Source organism: Anomaloglossus baeobatrachus, chromosome 6, assembly GCF_048569485.1.
Source record: "Anomaloglossus baeobatrachus isolate aAnoBae1 chromosome 6, aAnoBae1.hap1, whole genome shotgun sequence".
NCBI classification, from domain to species: Eukaryota; Metazoa; Chordata; class Amphibia; order Anura; family Aromobatidae; genus Anomaloglossus; species Anomaloglossus baeobatrachus.
Genome location: NC_134358.1, coordinates 147,113,000 through 147,132,073, shown reverse-complemented (window position 1 = coordinate 147,132,073; position 19,074 = coordinate 147,113,000). Strand labels below are relative to the sequence as shown.

Here is a 19,074-nt window from a genome sequence, read left to right as displayed (position 1 = left end):
ATGAAAGTTGCAATTGACAGCATTGTCCATATCCCGAAGTACATCATTTAAAATATACTTCCTTTTAACTAGCAAGCTCCAAGTTCTTTGCATTACTAGTCTACCTGAATATTTAGACTTTGTTGCTTTATATGCCAAGTCTGAAATGTATTATTTTTTTCTAGAGATATTAGTTACTATTAGGGATGGTCGAATACCAAAATATCCGCCTTAGCGAATATCCGATGAATAGGTCGGCACTATTCGACTATTTGTGAATATTCGATGCGCAATGTAAGTCTATGGGAAACTCGAATAATTTCACGTTGGACCTAACGGCGAGCTGTGGTGTGACTGAGGAAAAGGTTGAAATGCATGGGAAAAGGCAGAAACAGTATGGGCACAGCCTGTAGAAGGTGCGTGACTCTCTCTCTTCCCCCCAGCGGCGTGTACGTTTCCAGGCTGTCAGGTCGCCTTCCTCTGACTCTCGCAGCCTTATATAGCCCCTATGACGCTGTGTGGCTAAGCCATTCACACTAACACCACAACAAAGATGGCTGTGGCTTTACTGTGAGGGCAAGCAACATCAGATGTGTTCATTGGCTGGAAAACATGCGCCAGGAAGTCAGAAACGAAAATGAAAGTATTGGAGCGGATGTTGTTTTATCCGTCGGATACTGAATGGTGCGAATAGCCTGTCATCCGTCGGATACCGAATAGTGGCGAATACACTCGCTCATCCCTAGTTACTACCTTTAATGAGGTTGTTCAATCTCCTACTAAAGGCCCCGTTACACGCAGCGACTTATCTAACGATATATCGCCGGGGTCACGGATTCCGTGACGCACATCCAGCATCGTTAGCGACGTCGTTGCGTGTGACACCAACGAACGAGCATTAACGATGGAATATACTCACCTTATCATCCATCGTTGACACGTCGTTCATTTTTAAAAAATCGTTGATTGTGGAGGATGCAGGTTGTTAATCGTTCCCGAGGCACCACACATCGCTATGTGTGACACCTCGGGACCGACTAACTACAGCTTACCTTCGTCCACCGGCAATGCGGAAGGAAGGAGGTGGGCGGAATGTTACATCCCGCTCATCTCCGCCCCTCCGCTTCTATTGGACGGCCGCTGAGTGACGTCGCTGTGACGCCGAACGTCCCTCCCCCTTCAGGAATAGGATGTTCGCCGCCCACAGCGAGGTCGTTTGGAAGGTGAGTACGTGTGACGGGGGTTACCGACTTTGTGCGACACGGGCAACAAATTGCCTGTAACGCACAAACGATGGTGGCGGGTGCGATTGCACATGCGATCGCACGATAAATCGAAGCGTGTAACGGGGCCTTAAGTCTGAAGTCACTCGGTTCCTTCATGCTTCTGAATACTTTCAGTGCATGCACTGCATATAGTCAGGATACTCCAGTATTGCCAGTAGTCACGTGACCACAGGTATACGATTTGCATGCTTCCGGACATATTCTAACTGGATGTGCTCGGAATCATTCAATTCACTTGAATTAATGAGGCTGAGCATATCTAGTCGGTACGTAACCACATTTGCAAATCACATACTTGCGGTCATGTGACCACCTGTTTTCGCTGGCAATATTGAAGAACCCTGACAGTGTGGAGTGCACACACAGTAAGCATTGCGAAATATGCAACCCCTTTAAGTCTTACCAGAATATGAGACCGTAATACTGAATTCAATATTTAGGACAGAATTCATAATTCTACAGTTCCAAAAAAGGTATGAAGTTATAAGGCTATGTGCGCACACCGCATCTTTGTGCTGACAACAGAATTTCATCCAGTGGTCACAGAAAAACACCTTGGAGCTCAAAAACGCATTCATTTTTAAAGCGGTTTTGTTGTGAAATCTATGCCTGGAAGCGCTGGCAAAAACGCATAAAGAATTGACATATGGTCACCACTAAGATGCAGCCTAAAGAAAAAGCTGCAGTGTGGACAGCACAACTGAAATCTCATAGACTTTGCTGGGGAAGGAAATGCATGCAGTTTAGTGACCCAGACTTCACTCAAAAATGCAGCATGCACATGAGGCCTAAGAGTAAGTTGGAAAACATTACAATTTCTAAGTGTCCTTAACCCCATAGCGACGGCCTAACGTCTCAAGACGTCGGAAAAACAGGGTACTTATTCTGTTCCGACGTCTTGAGACGTCAGGCCGGAAAAAGCTTGTAGCGCCCCCCAGTGACGAAAAATCTCGGGGGTTTCAGCTACCGGAGGTAGCTGAGACCCCCAAGATTATGAATCGGGGTGTTTTTTTTGGACCCCGTTAATGCGATCGCCGGTATACACCGTATACCGGCGACAACATTAAAAAAAAAAAAATGGCCGGTAAAATTGATTTATTTCTCATCTGACGTGATCAAACATGTCAGATGAGAAATAAATATAATCCTCTAGTGCCCCCAAAGCCCCCGGTACCGGAGAGTCCCCCCACCACCCCTACCCCCCCTCCGGAAAATCCAAGATGGCGCCGACGCGCGCTGAAAACTGCCGCCGCCGCCGGCTCTGTATTCATTTCCCTCCGATCTGAAATGATCAAACATTTCAGATCGGAGGGAAATGTCCTCCCCCTGACCCCTCCTCCGGTACACCGGAGATCTCTGGTCCCCGGAGCCCCCTCCGGTCTCCAGAGCCGCCTCCCCCCTCCCCCCTCCGGAGCGTGGAAAATGGCGGCCGCATTCATCCTACTCTTTCTGCCGCATGTGACACGTCACATGCGGCAGAAAGTTGTCCCCAGGTCCCCCCGTCACCCTCCGTCACCCCCCCCCAGCCCCCGGTCATACGTTACCTGTCTGCTGGTGCTCCGGCCCCGCGATCACGCCGCCTCCTTCTCTTGAATGCTGGCGGCGCATGCGCAGACAGCGGCTGTCAGCTGGATCCCTGCAAGCAGGGATCCTGCTGACGTCGCTGATGCACAGGCTCCACTGTGGACCGGGGGGGGGTGAGTGCAGTGATCTGCAGCCACACTCCTCACATGGAGAGGCTGCTGTTCCAGAAAATGGGGGGTACGTTCTGTGAGCGTGCCCCTCATATTCTGGAATGAGGTTACTGCAGGTCACTCTGCCCTAGGTTGGACCGGGGCAGTGTGAGTGCAGTATTCTCAGATTACTGCACCCACACTGCTCATGGAGAGCTTGCTCTTCCAGAAAATGGGGGATACGTTCCCTGAACGTGCCCCCCATATTCTAGAAGATCCAGAGACGGCGTGGGACCTCAAAAATGGATTACAGCGACCGAAATTTATTTATTTACAATAAATTGGTAAAAGAGGAATGTTTCGGGGAGTTTTTTTTCAAATAAATTTTTTTTTTGTCTTTATTTTTTTCTATTTCTTGACTGGGTTAGTGATGTCGGGTATCTGTTCAGATGCCGTGACATCACTAACCCCAGGGCTTGATGCCAGGTGACATTACAGCTGGTATCAACCCCATATATTACCCCGTCTGCCACCGCACCAGGGCGCGGGATGAGCTGGAGCGAAGCGCCAGGATTGGCGCATCTAATGGATGCGCCACTTCTGGGGCGGCTGCGGCCTGCTATTTTTAGGCTGGGAAGAGTCCAATAACCATGGCTCTTCCCACCCTGAGAATACCAGACCCCAGCTGTCTGCTTCACCTTGGCTGGTGATCTAATTTGGGGGGACCCCACGTTTTTTGTTTTTTTTTAAAAAACGCCTGGGGAGCCCTCCAAATTGATCACCAGCCAAGGTGAAGCTGTCAGCTGTGGTTTGCAGGCTACAGCTGTCTGCTTTACCCTAGCTGGCTATCAAAAATAGGGGGGACCCCACGTCGTTTATTTTAATTAATTTTTTGGGGGGCTAAATACAAGGCTAGGCACCCTTTAGTGCCACATGAAAGGCACTAAAGGGCGCCAGCTTAGAATATGCAGGGGGTGGGACGTTATATTTGTTTGACATCTATCCATTCATCCATTGTAGCATTTTAGGCTGTGCGCCCACAATCGGGATTTGCAGCGTTTTGGGCGCAGAGTGTTTTCCCTGCGTCCATAACGCTGCATTGTGCAGTAGAAGCACAGTGGAAGGATTTTTAGAAATCCCATGCCCAATGTGCTTGCCCAATGTACTTCTCTTCTCCGCAGCATAAACCGACCTGTGGCGCAGCTTCCCGAGCCTCAGCATGTCAATTTATGCTGCGGAGATGAGTGTTCTCTGCAGGTAGCATAGAGCTCCACAGCGGCCTGAACCCAAATCGTGGGCATGGGCAGCTGCGTTCTCCCGTGGACAACACTCACATCTCTGCAGGAGGCTGACACTGTGTACTAGACGCCGTGTCGCTGGATCATGGCCACATAGCCTAAAAGTGAGACATTTGTTGCTACAGCAACATTTTTGTGAAGTACCTGTGGATTCAAAATGCTACTATACTCCTGAATAAAATCCAGTTTCCAAAATGGAGTCACTTGTGGGGGGTTTCGAATGTATAGGTACCCAAGGGGCCCTGCAAATGTGACATGGTGCCCGCAATTTATCTCAACTTTTCCAGAATTCAAATGGTGCTCCTTCCATTCCAAGCCCTCCCATTTATCCAAACAGAGGTTTTTGGCCACATGTGGGGTATCCCTGTGCTCATAAGACATTGGATATAACAACCTGTTGGGTCCACGGTTTGTTGTTGTCTCTTGAAAAAGTGAGAAATTTGATGCTGAAGCAACATTTTTGTGAAAAAAATGAAAATTTTCAATATGGCAACCTAAGCTCATCAAAATCTGTGAAGTATTCGTGGATTCAAACTGCTCACTATACACCTAGATAAAAGCCTTGAGGTGTCTTGTTTCCAGAATGGAGTCACTTGTGGGGGACAGCCACTGTTTAGGCACCTCAGGGGCTCTCCAAATGCAACCTGGCGTCCGCTATTGATTCCAGCCAATTTTGCAGTCAAATGGCACTCCTTCCCTTCCGAGCCCTGCTGTGCACCCAAACAGTTGATTTCCACCACATATAAGGTATCGCCAAACTCAGGAGAAATTGCACAATAAATGTTATGCTGAATATTTTCCTTTTACTCTTGTAAAAAAAAAAGCTACCTGGTTGAAATAACAATTTTGTGGTAAAATTTTATTTTTTTTTTTTCATGGCTCAACGTTATAAAATTCTGTGAAGCACCTGGGGGTTCAGGGTACTCACCAAACATCTAGATAAATTCCTTGAGGGGCCTAGTTTCCAAAATGGGGTCACTTGTGCGGGGTTTCTGCTGTTTAGGTACCTTAGGGGTCCTCCAAATGTGACATGGTGCCCGCAATCTTTTTCAGCCAAATTTCCTTTCCAAAATTCAAATATTGCCCCTTTCGTTCCAAGCCCTCCCATTTGTCCAAACAAAGGTTTCAGACCACATGTGAGGTATCACCGCGCTCATAAAAAAGTGGTTAACAAACCTTGAGGTCAAATTTTTGGAATTACCTCTTGAAAAAGTGAGAAAATTGATGCTAAAGCAACATTTTTGAGAAAATTATTAAAATTTTCAATATGACAACGTAACGTTAACAAAATCTGTGAAGTACCTGTGGATCTAAAATGCTCACTATACCCCTAGATAGAATCCTTGAGGGGTCTAGTTTCCAAAATGGTGTCACTTGTGAGGGATTTCTTCTGTTTAGGTACCTTAGCGGACCTGTAAATGCAACATGGTGCCCGCAATCTATTTCAGCCAAATTTGCTTTCCAAAATTCAAATATTGCTCCTTCTGTTCCGAGCCCTCCCATTTGTCCAAACAGAGGTTTCTGATCATATGTGGGGTATTGGCGCGTTCATAAGAAAGTGGGGAACAAGTTTTGGGGTCCATTTTGTTGTGTTATTTCTTCTAAAAGTGAATAAATTTGGGTTAGAGCAACATTTTTAGGTAAAATTTAATTTTTGCTTTTTTTTCATTCCACATTGCTTTTGTTCATGTGAAGCACCTGAAGGGTTAATAAACTTCTTGAACGTGGTTTTGAGTACTTTGGGGGGTGCAGTTTTTAGAATGGTGTCACTTTTGGGTATTTTCTATCATCTAGGCCTCTCAAAGTCACTTCAAATGTGATGTGGTCCCTAAAAAAATGGTTTTGTAAATTTTGATGTAAAAATGAGAAATCGCTGATAAACTTTGAACCCCTCTAACTTCCTAACAAAAAAAAATTTTGTTTCCAAAATTGGTCTGATGTAAAGTAGATAAGTGGGAAATGTTATTTATTAACTATTTTGTGTCACAGAAATCTCTGGTTTAACGGTATAAAAATTCAAAAGTTGAAAATTGCAAAATTTTCAAAATTTTTGCCAATATTCAATTTTTTTCATAAATAAACGCAAAAAATATTGTCCTAAATTTGGTACTAACACGAAGTCCAATATGTGACGAAAAAACAATCTCAGAATCACCGGGATCCGTTGAAGCGTTCTAGAGTTATAACCTCATAAAGTGACACTGGTCAGAATTGCAAAATTTGGTCTGGTCATTAAGGTGAAAATTAGCTCCGTCACTAAGGGGTTAATTTGAGCCACTTTTATTTGTAAAATGCACTGTGATGCAGGAAATGTTTCTAAGCAAAGCATTGTTGTTTGAAGAGGTCAAGCTTAGGCTATGTGCGCACGTTGCGTATTTGCATACAGTTACACTGCGATCTGCACCGCAGCGTAACTGCATGCGTCCTGCGTCCCGAGCATAATCTATGAAGATTGTGCAGGAGACGTGCGCACGTGGCGTATTTGAGCACAGCGCTTCGGCTGCTGCCCGAAGCGCGCGTTCTAAGAAGTGACATGTCACTTATTCCGTGTGCTCTGCATGCATCCCCCGCTCTGTCTATGTTAGGGGCTGCACTCAGAGTGCATGAAAACGGCTTTTTTTTTTTTCATTACGGACTCTTTCTGCAGCGATTTGAAGCACACGTGTGCTGTTAAAATCGCTGCAGAAATTTCTGCAGGGACAGAACGCTATGTGCGCACATAGCCTACAAATTCAAGGAAAACGGGCAGTTGAGAGGTGGTAGTTGGGTGAATGTGACAGCTGTCATGTCCTAAGGCCAGCTTAAATGTGAACATTATACCTACTTTTTGGATCACTTGCAAATAAGAAATGGTGGCTTAGTGGTGAACACTGTTACCTGAAAGTGACTTTGTTCAAAGGACAATATTAGCACAGATTTTGTATGTTGTTCATGTGATTTTGTGGGTTTCTTCCCATACACCAAAATACATAATGATGGGTTTAGTTGCCCTCTTATAAAATTGGCCCTAGTGTGACTAATAGAAGGAAATTGTTAACCTGTAAAATGTTGCAGAATATGTTGTTTATATATAAGGAACCGTAACGTTTTTCGTCATGTAAGGACTGTATAAATTGGACAAACTGACTAAAGCGGTCATCTTCAGGGATAATTGTCAACTGTGTTTGTTGAAAACCCAAAATGAATACTACAGATAGTTTCTTGTAGGCTATTCAGCTCTGCATGGCTACTTTATATCACAGTCCTGAATATATTGTTCTATAAACATTATGGCTATCTGCCTTGTACATATTAGTTGCATATGGCTTCTAGTACTTTCATTTTAATATTTATTCTATTCTAGAATATGTATTTTCTGTGTACATAACAATGTTGTTTCTCTCCTGTCATTCTGATTTCTGTACTATCCCTGCATCCTCTTCACTCCCACTACGGTGACAGTAAAAGTAGATTATGCAATATCCCGCTTTCAAAATCTTAACTAAGATGTAAATATTTATCAATTAACGCTAACACAAGACAGGCTGGATTAAAGACTTGAGACGTAAACATATCCTGTTGATCCTGAAGCATATGTCACTGGCAGCACGGATTACTTTTTAAGGTTTTTTTTTTATGGTTCGGAATTTTCTACATTTTGTGGTTTGTGTGGTAGTCGTCTTTTCTTAAAGCAGGATAAGGCTTTTAATAGTAAGCATTTTACACGAGGAATTTGGAGGACAGGATTCGTTCTAAACAGGAATGCTTTCTCCTTGAAGTTCAACTTTTCCAGTCCTGCTGGTGCTATAGTGATAATGATGATGGGTTAAAGCTGCACCTTAAAACTTGACCTAACATGTTGAACTGGTGTGTGCTGACTGAGACGGGAGTGTCAGTTGTGCATGTGTCTGTGCGCCCTCAGTGCTCTGTAGGAGTACACCTTAGAACAAGATAAGAGAAACCCCCGGAGGGTCAGAGAGTATCAGTACAACTCTAGTGAACCTTGCTTGACTCTGATAAAAGCTTAAAAAACACAATGGGGACATGTGGGCCCATTGCAGCATGTGTACTCCAGAAGTTTAAACTTACACGCACAGGAGCTTATGATCATGATTAGCTTGTTGTCTATATACATTTCTTTATTCTACTTCAAGGAATGATGTTACAACTTCCCATTGATATGCTGCTATATGTGTTACAAAACCACCATATGCATGGGTAAGATAGGGGTGAGCTTAATTTCCAAAATCTTACAGCTGCAACAAATACCGTAAATACAAAGATATATATACTTCATGTTTTATTGGAAATTCACAGTGATTCAATTTTTTTTTTGTATGAATTGATTGTGTTCTTGCTGCATATTTGTTGTTTGCCAAAGTTTCTATACGTCCATCCAACAGACAACATAAAAGATCAACGTAAAGTATATAGTTAAACTATAGAAAAACCGCTTTTAGCACCTGCCCAGATATGGTGGTGAAATTGCATGATCTGTAATTCTAGAAAATACATTCTAGTTTTACATCGAAAGATGGATAATAATAGCACCTGTCAGAGCAAAGGAGAATCTATATAATATTAAGTAGCAAAAGTTCACCGTTTTGGTTTGTCCAAAGAAAAGCAACAACATTCCTGCATTTAAGTGGGCCCTTTTAGCCCGGTTTCAGCTGCCCAGCTATAGTTCTTTCCATGCATCGTTAATTCCACCGTGCTTTACAGACGTCATCTGTGCTTCAGAAGTTTTGTTAATTCTTCATATTAAACTTAAATGTGTAACAAACATTTCCTATGTGTCAAAAATTCTGACCTGATGCATGAACTCTGACTTCATATTTGGAATCAGCACCTTTAAAGTTTTGTAAGATCAAGTAACCCCCCCCCCCCCACATGCAATGTGAATGAGACTGTGTAAAAAGGTCGTCCGGTTGAAGAAGCAATGGCTGGATTCTAGGCAGACAGTCTGTGATTCACACACTGTTATGATTGCCCTGTCTAAAGTGAGTGTGAGGTCATGTGACCAAATGTATGAGATTTGCATACTTGCGGTTACGTGCCAACTACTCTCATCTGGCATCTGTCAATAGAAGAGAATTGCCGGAAGCTAGATAATAATAGTCGGTCGCGTGACTACAAATATACAGATTGCATACATGCAATTCACTCGCAAAGGAGCATACAGCAGAATTGTGACAACAAGCTCATCCCACACTGCCCTGATTCAGCAATCTGCAGTCACATAGAGTAGGTGCAGATTTAACTTTTTGGACTAGACAACCCCTTTACATCAGCACCTATTGATCATATCCGTAGTTAGTACTTAATATTGTCAGACATTTGCCCATTTAAACATAATAATAATAATTTTGTGTAGCCTTAATATGAGTTATGTGACGCCCTGGACTAGCCAGGTAGTCACAGATAGGGCCCCGCATTACACCAGTCCCTAACTAGGTAACACCAGCCAACCACATAAAACCCTAGTCACCTCCCTCAGTGCTAGATGGACACACCAGGGGGCAGAGCCAGGCGGTTGGCCACACCCACCGAGGAGTTCAGAGAGCCTGAGGAAGGAAACACAAACTGTCTGTTAGTGGAGGTGAAGTAAAGTGGAAGCAGGCCTGTGTGTCATGTCTGCAACTAACTGACAGGTGCCAGGGTTGGAGCCCTGGTACCTCTGGCTAGGAGGCAGACTGAGGCCTCTGCCTGCAGGAGCCGGGAAGACTGCTCGGTGGAACCGTGGTGGACCGGGCCAGGGTAGTGGCCCACCGGTACCGACCCGGGGAACCAACTCGGAAACCGGAGCACAAGAGGGGGTGCTCAGACCCTGAAACGAGGTCTAGAAACTACTGGACTGAGTTAATTAACTGATTGCGGTCTGGACTTTAGGTCCTTTCCCACCCAAAGTCCCTCATAGAAGACAACAGCCCAACAAGGGGGATAGAAAGCCACCGCCAAGGCTCAGAGATCCCACGGGCCAGCGTCTGCGGGTAAACGGGCTCTTCCCACATCCACAAGCCGGGGAGCATACTCCTGACGCTGCAAGCGCAGGCAGCCCAATAATTCAAACAGGTGCAGGAGAAAGGCAGATACCACAAACCGGGTGGGGATCCCGACTGCAGCCGGCTGCGGGCACCGACCACCGTCATCTTGGTTTACCAGAGACTCGAGTGTTTCATTCTAATAGTGAGTACACCAGTGCCCTCCGGCCACCCATCTCCCTGCACCGCCAAAACATCCCCAACCGGTTCCCGGGGCCATCACCCTTACCCACCGAGGGGTTAACATCTTGCTGCACTACCATCTCCCCCGGGTGCCCAGTAATCGCAGCGGTGGTGTCCAACTTCACCACGACCCGTGGGTGGCGTCACGAACTCAAGCACGGCTCCGGCCGTGCACCTACTTTACCCCCACCAAAAGCACCAGCACCCCCTTTCAGAGCGAAGTAATCCCGGATCCGGAGGCGCTCGTACCACCCACCAACGAGCCCGGATCTGAGTGGCTCGGCTGCAGCCGAGCGCGGGGCGGTACATTTACAATTCAGTGGGTACATGTGAAAATAATACCAGACATTACAGAGCAACAATTCAAATCAGAGTAGTGAGGGCTCTGTTCGTAGTAGCTTACAGTCTGTGAGGAAATAGAAGTCGCACAAAAGGTAAAAATTGCTTGTATGGTCCCATCCTCTATTTAATACATAATGGAATGTAAAGCTGCATGTACCAATAGCCTGCCATTATATGTCCATGTCAAGATACAAAGTGTTACTAAGTGCATGGAGGATGGTGTGGGAACAGATGACAAAATAAACATTTAGAACTGTTAAGGTCCAGTCACACTAAGCAACTTACCAGCGATCCCAACAACGATAGGGATCGCTGGTAAGTTGCTAGGAGGTTGCTGGTGAGATGTCACACTGCGACGCTCCAGCGATCCCACCAGCAACCTGACCTGGCAGGGATCGCTGGAGCGTCGCTACACGAGTTGCTGGTGAACTCACCAGCAACCAGTGACCAGCCCCCAGCGCCGCGTGGAAGATGCTGCGCTTGGTAACTAAGGTAAATATCGGGTAACCAACCCGATATTTACCTTGGTTACCAGCACACTGAGCTACACGTGCAGAGAGCAGGGAGCAGCGCACACTGAGCGCTGGCTCCCTGCTCTCCTAGATAAAGCACACATCGGGTTAATTACCCGATGTGTCCTGCAGCTACATGTGCACAGAGCAGGAGCCGGCACTGACAGTGAGAGCGGCGGAGGCTGGTAACAAAGGTAAATATCGGGTAACCAAGGACAGGGCTTCTTGGTTACCCGATGTTTACTGTGGTTGCCAGCCTCCGCAGAAGCCGGCTCCTGCTGCCTGCACATTTAGTTGTTGCTGTCTCGCTGTCACACACAGCGATCTGTGCTTCACAGCGGGAGAGCAACAACTAAAAAATGGCCCAGGACATTCAGCAACAACCAACGACCTCACAGCAGGGGCCAGGTTGTTGCTGGATGTCACACAGCAACATCGCTAGCAACGTCACAAAAGTTGTTCGTTAGCAGCGATGTTGCTAGCGATGTTGCTTAGTGTGACTGGGCCTTTAGATTAGTCAGATGATATGATAGGCTTGCATGAATAGTTGCTTTCAGGGCACTCTTAAGCTGGGTTCACGCACAACAATGACGTTGCTGTTACGTCATTATTTCCTGTGATGTAACAGCGACCTTAGATGATCGCTAGCAAGCTGTCAAACATGTAATTTTAAGCAGCGATGGAGCAGCGATCATAGCGACCTCGACGGTCGTTGTGCGGTGTCACACGCGTCGCCATGCAACGACTCAAACCTTGATAGAGGCGTGGTGTTTACCCCTAGACATGTTTTGCGTTGCCTATTTTCACACCCCTCTGTTCCGTTTGGAGATCGCTACAGCGCCTTTGTGTTGCCTTTTTTCACGCCCCTCTATTCCGATTGGTGATCACTACAGCGGCGCCTGATTGGGTGACCGTGCCAAACAAAGCAAGATGCAGCAGTGCTTTCATTCATTCTATTTCATCCAGATCCACAAAGAACGACACACTAGCGACACCAGACAGAGAATCTACTACGTGGAACAAAGAATGGAACTTAAAGAATGAAATCACCGTAACGCCTTCGGCACGGTACCCAATCGGAACGCTGTTGTAACCACCAATCGGAGTCGTAGGGGCGTTGCAAAATACACCGCAAAAACACGCCCTTGTCCTGCCTTCAGTCCTACGTCACTGCCTTCAGCGTCGTCGCGACCGTCGCTGCTGCGGTGTCAAACACAAGGATGCTGAGCTTATCATCATGGCGCAGCGGGATGGCAGCGATCAAAAAATGACCTGGAATATTCAGGAGCGAACAGCGATTTTGCAGCAGGGGTCTGATTGTTGTTATGTGTCACACACAGCGACGTCGCTGTTGAGGTCGTTGCTACGTCACAGAAAATGGCGACATAGCAGCGATCTCATTGTCGTCGTCGCTGTGTGTGACACCACCTTTAATACTGTGGATACTGGGAATTAATTGTCTGGGGTTGTGCATTCCAGAAAATGTGTGCAGCATGAGAAAAGTCTTTCACACGGGAGTGAGATGATTAGATTATGGAGGATGTTAAAGGGAGTCTGTCACCAGGTTTTTGCTCCCCCATCTGAAAGCAGCATAATGTAGAGACAGAGACCATGATTCCAGCCATGTCACTTACTGTGCGGTTTGCTGTCAGTTTGATAAAAAATCAATGTTTTCTCTGCTGCAGATCTAGCAGTCAGGCTGGAGTCACACTAGCGTATGGCATCTGATGTGAGATGCTAATGATCCCCGACTTAGTCTCTGCTGCGAGCGTGAGCTGAGTGTCATGCGACTTTGACCCGATCTTGCAATCGGGTCACAGCTGTGAAGCTGAGGGTGGGTGCTACGGAGGAGAGGGAGGGGTTAATCCCCCCATCTCCTCTATTGTCAGCCTGTGCGTATATCGCACTGCACTGGGATAACATCCGAGTATAGTTCGGTGTTTCATTCGCACCCATTCACTTGAATGGGTGCGAGTAATACGGCTCTCGCAGATAATCGCAGCATGTTGCGACTTTTCTCGCATCCAGAATCTGGATTTGCGAAAAGCTGACCAACTGCTCTCCTTCATTGACTAACATTCGTCAGAGTGCAGTGCGAGATTTTCTCGCATTGCACTAGTCCGTTTTTCACGCTCGTGTGAGTGTGCCCTTATACAGAGCTCATGAATATGCTGGACTACCTGACAGCAGCCCAGTAAGTGATATATCGCTGGAATCAGGATCTCTGCCCCTACATTGTATGCTGCCATAATTTATAGTTTCTTTCACAATGCACGAAAAGCAGTATATGATATGCACTGCCCCCAACACTTCTGTATCAGATGTCAATAAGCTGTAATAGTCTTTCTTCAGTAGCACACTTGGGGCCACATGCTAGGATGACTAAACTAGAACTAATCAGTAAAATCCATCTTTCTCACTCAAGGGACAGATTCAATTTAGGCTGCTTTCACACTACGTTTATTTAACATGCGTCCTGAACGTTTTTTTTTAACGCAGAAACGGATCCAGTGCAAATGCGTTTTCATTTCAATGCATTTGCAATGGACTCGCGTTAACATGCGTTCACCTGCGTTTGCGTACGTTATAGTGAGGATCCAGCGACTTGCAGTTTTTTAACATCTTTCAAAAACGCTACTTGTAGCGTTTTTGAGCTGCGTCCAACTTCTGCAAATTGCTGGATCCTGACTAAACAGCATGTGAACGCTGGCGTGCTGATAGGCAGGATCCTGCTTGCTCTACTGAGCATGCCCAGAAGCCAGCCTCCGTGATCAGTCTATCTCTCTCCTCCCTCTGTCTCTCTCCTCCCTCTGTCTCTCTCCCCCTCTCTCTCCTCCCTCTCTCTCTGTCTCTCCCCCTCCCTCTCCCCCACCTGAGAGCTGCGGACACTCGTAACCAAGGTAAATATCGGGTAACCACTTATCTTAGTTACCCGATGTTTACGTTGGTAACGTGTGCAGGCAGCCGGATCCTAGCAGCTGCAGACGCTTGTAACCAAAGTAAATATCGGGTATCCAAGCAAGTATACCCGATGTTTACCTTGGTTACGAGCCTCGCAGCTGTCAGATGCCGGCTCCCAGTCTGGCACGTTTAGTTCCCCTCACTCCCGATCACATGACTCCAATGCCCGCCCCTAAACATCCAGTGACAGGATCCTGCAAAATAAGACATGCGTTTGCATGCATTTTTTGCTGTAAAAGCAGGATCCGCTTTTGCAGCAAAAAAACGTTCAGGACGCATGTTAAAAAGATGTAGTGTGAAAGCAGCCTTAAGATCTACCTTAAGAATTGCTAATTGTAGTTGTGTTTCTACCCTTCGAAACAAAAGACATCTTTTACAGCGGCTATAGAAAATTCTACGTCTTTTTAAAATGCCAGATTATTGTCATGTTAAAAAATCATATTAAGAAGAATAATTTCAGATTTTTTTTACCTTTTAATATTACTGATAATGTATACAAATCAATTGGGAAACAAACTGAAATCTTTTTGAGGGCGGAAATAATAATAACAGTAGAATAATGTGGTTGTATAAATGTGAACACTTTCTTATTATTGAGTGTATGGTTGTTTTCAGAATTAACCAATCATATTTAAACCTATGTTAACTAGCAGTCAGTACAGAGATGTCATTATAGAAAGTGATTCTGATTAACCCCCGATTCTCGTGGGCCTCCACTTCTGCCAGCATTCTCTGAACCTCCTCCTTCCAGCCCGCCGTCTGTTGGAGGGACTGCACCTGCACCCGGACGCAGAACCGGGCTAGTTCTCGCTCCAGCCAGGCACCAGTCCCCGGTACAGGGCGGCTTGACTCCTGCTCTGCTGGGGTGGACATTTAGTCATTCGCATGTTGTTACACCCCGTCCTCTCTCTGCACCTCCATTTTCCTGCTTATCCTTGGATTTTGTTAGCAATCACTCTCACGCATGGTCACTGGTCACTTCGGGGCCGGCCACTACCGGTTTCCGGCCGCGCTCTCAGGACGAGGGGCGGAGCTTCAGCTTTGCGCTCTTTTAGCAGGGAAGATGGCGTAGTTGTTCTTTTTAGGTGGAAAATGGCGGCAACAAGATTTTAACACCACAGTTAAGATTTTTCAAGGCGCTTCTCACCCAGGTGTGTGGGCCCAATCCTGTTCGTGATGCCAAAAATTTGAGGTGTGCCGCCCGTGCAGCAGTCGAACTGCTCGGATCTGCCGCTGCCGATGGGGGCACCCAGGGGAGATGGAGTGGGGCAGCCAGATGGTGATCCCTCCACGGGTAGGGAAGACCCCTGGACTCTGGAGGTAAGTGGCGGATAGCGTTGTGCAGGCTATGCGGGCAGGCAGGATGCAGGTTGTGCAGTGTACTCACTCAGGTTGTGTAGACGTTGGTGCAATCATTAAGCAGACTCTGACACAGAAGTAAACCAAGTCTCTGGGTGCCGCTAACACTCGGGGGAGCTCGTCCAGGTGTCCGTCCCCACTGGTACTGCTTAGTGGCCCGGAGCCTGCCTCCATGCACAATTGTGTAGCTGTTCCTAAGTGACCCTTCGGCCTGAAGCTGTCAGGGTCCCGCTCCCTATAGTGATATAGTGGAGCTGTGCTCTCGATGGCTGACACTTGGGATTTCTGTAGGCCGCATAAGCTGGAAAGCCCTATCCCCCTCGTTGTGTTGTTGCCTTCGATCTCTGAGCTCTTTTGGAAAGTTCATAAAGAGACTATCCTCCACAGGTGAATTATCAGGTTGCGTCAAGCTACTCCCCGATCTAGGTTCCTGTACCCCACCGTGCTCGGTACTGGTCCAGTTACTGGACTTTCCGGTGCCGACCGTTCTCCAAAACTAAGTCAGTACACCCTTTTCCAATACCTTGCGACCGGGTCTCTGGCTCCTCTGGTCCCAGACCATCGTCTGTGACCCAACCAAGGTCACACAGGAAGCTACAACTCCCTCAGCTCCTCACTCTCTGAGGGCTACTTCTCGACTCACTTCCTCCCTCCCACCAGTCTGCCTGACCCATAGGCGTGTGGCCCTCTTCCAGCTAGACCACCCACTGGTGTGCCTGACAGGGTGTGGTGTGAGGTGGGGTTAGGATTTGAGTGCTGATGGAAGCAATACCAGTGTGTAGGAACCCAGAACCATGGAGGGTGAGTTCTGCACCATAAGTGACAGGGGGTGCAGTTCCCTGTGACACCCTGATAGTCAGGGGCGTCACATCTATACATAGTGAGAAGCAAAGAGCAAAGTCAACTTTGCTTCATCACTCTGCACAGACCGTGTCTATACATAGTGAGAAGCAAAGAGCAAAGTCAACTCTGCTTCATCACTCTGCACAGACAGTGTCTATACACAGTAAGAAGCACAGAGAGACAAGTCAGCTCTGCTACATCGCTCTCTACAGAGCGAGATGCAGGCTGACAGTGAAGGGATGATTGCACTTGCGTCTCGCATGGCATCACCTCACATGGTTTGACAATCTCTGGACAGGATCGCATCAGCTACATGGAAATAAATGCAACTGACCCGCTCCTGTGGGGAGATCGTGCGCCGTGATGCGACACTCACACAGTGACAATGAAAGTTGTTCCAGGATCTTCGATGACGTCAGTCATGTGACCAGTCTGTGAGCCAATCAACATTCAAACCAGATGGTCACATGCTATGACTTTATTGAAGGTCCTACAAGTTACTGCTGGTCACCGGGCGGCACAGCAATGATCAGACTCAGAATCAGGAGCTGCCGGGAGTCTGCGGGAAGCATCGCGGGACCTGTAAGTATAAGGACAATGTTTTTTAATAATGTATTTTTTTTTTTTTTTTACAGCCCCTAGACCCGATCTGGACCCGATTTGCAACAAGAGCTTCCCATGAAAGCTCGTGGTGTGGATCGTGTACACGATCCCTAATCTTTACAGATCGGGATCGCCATCCCTATTCACTTGTCCTCGGAGATTGCATTGGCCTTAAGACCGCTTTACTCGATTTAAAGTGATGTCGTTGGGGTCACGGAATTTGTGACGCACATCCGGCCTCTTTAGCGATGTCGTTGCGTTTGAAACCTACGAGCGATTGAAAAAGGTCGCAAAATCGTTAATCGTTGACATTGACATCCCCTATTCCCAAATTATCGTTACTGCTGCAGGTACGATGTTCGTCGTTCCTGCGGCAGCACACATCGCTATGTGTGACACTGCAGGAACCTCACCTTACCTGCGGCCGCCGGAGGAAAGAAGGAGGTGGGCAGGATGTTACGGCCGCTCATCTCTGCCCCTCCGCTTCTATTGGGCGTCCGCTTAGTGACGTCGCTGTGACGCCGTACGAACCGCCCCCCCCCTTAGAAAGGATGCGGTTCACCGGTCACAGCGTCGTCGATAGGCAGGTAAGTAGTGTGACTGTTCCTAGCAATGTTGTGTAGCTGTGCGCCACGGGCAGCGATTTGCCCGTGACGCACAACCGATGGGGGCGGGTACGCACGCTAGTGATCTCGCTAGCAAGATCGCAGCATGTAAAGCGACCTTTACAGAACTATTATGCTTTCTTATACAATATAGATGATCAAAACCCCTCGCATCCGCCCCTGACTTCCGTACATGGATTCAGGACTACATTAAACTTCTGGCCTCCCATTTTTGTAAACAGTGGATATAGAGAATCTAAAGACACCGATTACGGAACAAGAGTAAAGGCCGCTTTACATGCTGCAATGTCATTACCGATATCGCTAGCGTGCGTACCCGCCCCCATCGGTTGTGCGACATGGGTAAATCGCTGCCCGTGGTGCACAACATCGCTCAGACCCGTCACACTACTTACCTGCCTAGTGATGTCACTGTGAGCGGCAAATCGCCTCCTTTCTAAGGGGGCGGTTCGTTCGGCGTCACAGCAGCGTCACTAAGTGGGCGCCCAATAGAAGCAGAGGGGCGGAGATGAGCGGGACGTAACATCCCGCCCAACTTTTTTCCTTCCGCATTGCCAGTGGCCGCAGGTAAGGTGAGGTTCCTCGTTCCTGCGGTGTCACACATAGCGATGTGTGCTGCCGTAGGAACGACGAACAACATCGTACACGCAGCAGCAATGATAATTGGGAATAGGGGGGCATGTCACCGATTTGCGATTTTGCATGTTTTTGTGACGATGCAAAATCGCTCATAGGTTCACACGCAACGACATCACTAAAACGGCCTGATGTGCGTCACAAATTCCGTGACCCCCAACGAGATCGCTTGAGCGATGTCGTAGCGTGTAAAGCGACCTTTAGCCTCTGCTATCTCCTCATCCCAATCGGGAAAGGCAACGAGTCCAGATAGATTTTCTCTGCCATACTATAAAAAAATTTCAGGAGCGTTTGTCTCCTCACTTGTTGTCCTCATTTAATGCTATGTGTCGCATGACTCTTCCACCAATGGATATCCTGCAGGTGCACATTTCGGTGATCGACAAGCCGGGGAAGGATCCAGCACAATTTTCCAGCTATCACCCCATCTCCATCCTGAATGTTGATACTAAGCTTTATGCCAAAATTCTCTACTCCAGGTTGGCGCCACTATTGCAGGATATTGTTCACCCGGACCAGGCAGGGTTTATGATGGGGAGGGAGGCACGGGACAACACCACCAATGTGATAAACCTAATCCATAGAGCCAAACTTGCCCACACGGCGTTAATACTCCTTTCAACTGATGCCGAGAAGGGTTTCGAGAGTAAATTGGACCTTTATGTAAGAAACTCTAGTACATATTGGAATCAGAAATAAAATGTTGGATTGGGTATTGTCCTTGTATTCCTCCCTGTCGGCTAGAGTGCAGGT

General features: G+C 47.1%; 1 protein-coding gene across 1 annotated transcript in view; it reads left to right on the top strand.

Annotated features, from left to right (window-relative positions):
- SPIDR (scaffold protein involved in DNA repair) overlaps positions 1–19,074 on the top strand; it is a 667,795-nt gene that overhangs the window by 496,366 nt on the left and 152,355 nt on the right. The gene's annotated exons all lie outside the window — the stretch shown is intronic.